This window comes from Desmodus rotundus, chromosome 3 (genome assembly GCF_022682495.2).
Source record: "Desmodus rotundus isolate HL8 chromosome 3, HLdesRot8A.1, whole genome shotgun sequence".
In the NCBI taxonomy this organism is placed as follows: domain Eukaryota; kingdom Metazoa; phylum Chordata; class Mammalia; order Chiroptera; family Phyllostomidae; genus Desmodus; species Desmodus rotundus.
In genome coordinates this window covers 76,490,861-76,495,078 of record NC_071389.1, presented here as the reverse complement: position 1 = coordinate 76,495,078, position 4,218 = coordinate 76,490,861, and the positions used below count along the sequence as shown (strand labels likewise).

Sequence of the window (4,218 nt, the reverse complement as noted above, 5' to 3'; positions counted from 1 at the left end):
CAAATCAGGCACCAGCCAGAACATCCTGGAGAGGTCAAAAGCAGAGAAACAAAGTAGGGAAATACAGTTTGACTTTTTGAAACCAGAATCTACAGTGAATGAACAGATGAGATAACCTCTTCACATGCCCCCTCCCAATAAAAGTTCCCTAAAAGTTCATCCCTTGTCCAGTTTGCACAATTTCCAGGGGAAGTGACAATTTTTGGTGAGGTTCATGCTCTTATAAGAGGCTTCAATTATTCTACTTGACCATGTGAAACAGAATCGACATTAGGAGATAAGAAGACAGACGGTAAATTCTAGCATCAGATGGAATCAGAGAAAGCACCTCTTCGGCAACTCACACTAGACACTTCACTTCACATGGGACACGGACTGAGCTGCTCATAATGGATCTCTTTTGATGGCACAATTCAGGGGCCAATGAGATGTCCCTGGATCTAACAACGAACTTCTTATAGGAACAGTTTTGCTTTGCTTAATCTCTCTTGTGGTCACTGCCTCTCCATGAGACGGAGCCAGATGGTGAAGCTGTGTTGTGTGCTGTGTAACGTCTGCTACACAGTCAAAGCTAAACGATGCACCTTGTTCAAGTTGTTTTCAAAAGGACCTTTGTGTCCTTTTAACAGTCTACACGGGATGGCCCAGAACACACATTCTGCATTGCAGGCCTCGCTATCAAAAACTGTGGGTTAGATTCTAACATCCTCATCCAATTGTGTGTCTCTGGTAAGTATGATCTACCCAGAAAAACTGTGCTGATACTATATATTCCACACTTACAATATATTTTTAAACTACAGACTTTGGAAAATTTTGTCTTGTCACTGTATATTGTCATCCTGAGTAAGCACTTAATTCCTTAATATTAACTACTACCACGTATGAGTGGCTATTTTGTGCCAAGTTTTTATTTATTAGCTCTGATCCTTATAAAACGTCTGTAACATAGGTTCTATTAGCCCATTGTACAGAGGACAAAAACAAGGTTCAAGACAAGTAACCTACCCAAGGTCACATACCCAATAAGTGACAAAGCAAGAATTCAAAACTAGGTTTGGCTCGGTTTCACGACCAAAGAGAAAAGAGATAATCACGGCAAGGTGCTTGTGGATTTTTAGAGGAAGGCTGCAATGTGTAGGAGTCTGTCAAACACAAAAAATAAGCACTTGCTTTCTCTCAATAATCAGATATTACTTTTGGGGGTTATTTTTCAGGAGCAGCAAACAAGGATGCTAGAACGAAGTTTTCCATGACACTCAGCAGTAAGCTGTGCTTCAGCCATCCGACAGGTGCCAGACAAGCGTTCTTCAGGCAGAACAGCAGGACCGAAGTGCTGACAGTCGCAGGGACACAAAATGTAGCCTTGGCAAGTCAGTCTAACAGTTACTCTTCATCATTCTGATTATGAGCCACAAGCATGCAATCAACAGCATAGAGACGATCTCAAATGATCTCCATCAGCATTTTACTTAGTTATCACAGCGTGGCAGATGAACATTCTCATCTGACCTAAACGCAATGTTAGTGACTCAAGCACAAAGAATGTACAGGGACAATAAAGGCACAAGAGACTGGCTTTGCTGAAGGCCATTGGTTGTAAGAGATGCATTTTAGTTCATCAACTTTTCCATTTATTAGGTCAGAATACATAAATAATATTTATGCATTTGATAAATTTATCCAGAGTCTAACTCAATTTAAAGATTTAAGTAAGTTTAAAAATTCCCCAGACTTAATACTACATGTTGTACGATTCTCTACAAGGAGCAATTTTCAAATTTCATTACAAATTTTTGTGGGTTTCATCGCCCCCACTAAATTGTGACCGAGCTCCAGGAGCATGAAATTTAGGTCATTTATCTCTGTATTCCTAAATCCTATCCCAGGGCCTGGCATATACAGTAGACACGCTAAATTTGCAGAAATGAATAAATTCTAATTGGATCGTCAATAAGAAGGCATGCTTGCTAAGTGCTTGAATGACCCCAAGTTGTTCTGAGAAGTCTCTCATACCTCATAGGGCAGTATCTGAACTTGTCTATGAAATGAAGTGATTGTTGTAAATACATACCATAAAATTCAGCAGTGATCTGTCCGTAGGGAGTAAAAACATACAAATAGAACAACAAGAAAAGACTGCCCTCATATCAACTGAAGAAAATCATTTGCAAAGCGACTCTCACCAGACTGTTTTTACATTGAAGTCTGTAACTGAAGGGGTGAGTAGTATTCTGGGAGTGGTTTCCAAGGCAAGTAATTAAAATTACTATAGGTAGGAGAACCAGATCTGGAAAAAAATACTCATTATTAGAAAGAAAAAGAAAAGAGGTCAACTCTCCTTCTCAAAACGTAAAGAAAAAAGGCTGCAAAGTTTTTAATATATTGGCACTCGTACAACCAATGCCTATCACTTCGCTAACTAATTTCAGTTCAGGCAGTTAATATCCTATGTAACAAACTATAGAAATGATCCCTGAAAGTATAGTCTTAGTTAATATCCTATATAACAGGATAAGAACTCCATTCCTCCTGTAGGTAAGTATTACATCTGGCAAAACGTCACACCTCACCAGACTCATCCACGACTGGGGTCCCATCTGGATCACACCCAGTGACCACCCTGCCACTCCGCGGAAGAACACACCTTCAGGTCGATGTGGCTCATGGCCTTGTGAGTGTCTGGGTGGCTGTGTTTGTGGGGGGTATTTGTGTGTGTGTGTAAGATTTCCAATGGTATCAAAGGGCATTATGTACAATATTTTAAAGTCCAAGTTTAATATTCTTGAATTGCCAAACACACCATATAGATTCCTCAAAGACAGTGTCTGTATACCTTAACGATTCTTCTAGCACTTCGCGTGTTTACAGTATGAATGGTCAAAAGGACGTGAACAGAAGGCAGAGAAAAATCAGCTAACCAACAGTATTTCAAAATTCCAAAATTGGCAATCACTGCCTTAGCAAAGCTGCACCTCCGACGTGGAGGGAGGGGGAAGAGAGGAAGATGCTATTTTTAGAGTGAAGGCAGAAAGCTTTCTGTGCCCTACCCTTTAGGGCCACGTCCCTGCAGTATAACTCTTCTCTCTGCAGCTAAAGATCAGAGCTACTTCACCAAAGTTCAGTGTAAATGGGAAATATCACAGAGGAAAGGACAGATTAGATACTGTGACTTTAAAAAGTGCTGCCTGTGTGAGAAACATTTGTCACATCTGGCAGCGGCACTGGTGATCTGGATGCAAAAGCGAGTGCCCCAATCAAATAACAAAGGCTGACCGAGCACGGATTGGACACAAAGTTGGAAGTTCAGTATGTGCTTAAAAGCCATAACATCTTATATCCATGTGAGCTTTTTTAGGTTTTCAAAGTGCTCAAGTATAGCGTGAACAGACAGTCAGCAATCGACACCACTATATTTTAATTTTTAAAATGGTATCTCTTAACTGTCTAAAATAGCCAGGGGCTGGCAAACTTTTTCAGTAAAGGGCCAGAGAGGAAATATTTTAGGCGTTTTTACTCAGCTCTGCCATTGCAGCACAAAAGCAGCCATGACAATACTACACAGATGCCCATGGCTATGTGCGAATAAAACTTTATTTACAAAACGGGTGAGGTGGGACATGGGTCACCATCAGTCTGTCAACCTTTGGTCTAGAATATCATTATACAGTTGAACAACGTGAGTTTGAACTGCATGTGTCCACTCACGCGCAGATTCTTTTCTATAAATATGTGCAGTACTATACATGTATTTTCCTTATGATTTTCTTAATATATTTTCTTTTCTCTAGCTTACTTTATTGTAAGAACACAGTACGTAATATGTATAACATACAAAGTCTGTGCTAATCGACTGTGCATGTAACTGGTTATAGGCTTCTGGTCAACATAGGCTGTTAGTAGCTGCGTTGTCGGGAAGTCAAAATTACACACAGACTTTCAGCTGGGCAGGAGTCGGCACTCTGGACCCCTGAGTGGTTCAAGGGTCAGCTGTACTGGGGAATTTTAAGGCACAATCTCCGCTTCCTACTGTTCCCCCAAAGAGACTATATTTTTACTTAGTAAAAAGTTAGATGACAATATCACACAGTATCCAAAGGCAGTGAATGGCTTATTTCTGCAGCATCCATCCACCACACTGACCTTCCTTTCCAATAAGCAGGAAGGGCAAATCTTTCAATGTCTGGTGGAGTTTTCCAGAGTGGCAAGTCCCTGTGC

The 4,218-nt window shown here is 40.6% G+C and overlaps 1 pseudogene; it reads right to left on the bottom strand.

Moving 5' to 3' along the window:
* Positions 1-2,405: 2,405 nt before the first annotated feature.
* LOC112309446 (small nucleolar RNA U3) lies at positions 2,406-2,492 on the bottom strand (annotated as a pseudogene).
* Positions 2,493-4,218: the final 1,726 nt, after the last annotated feature.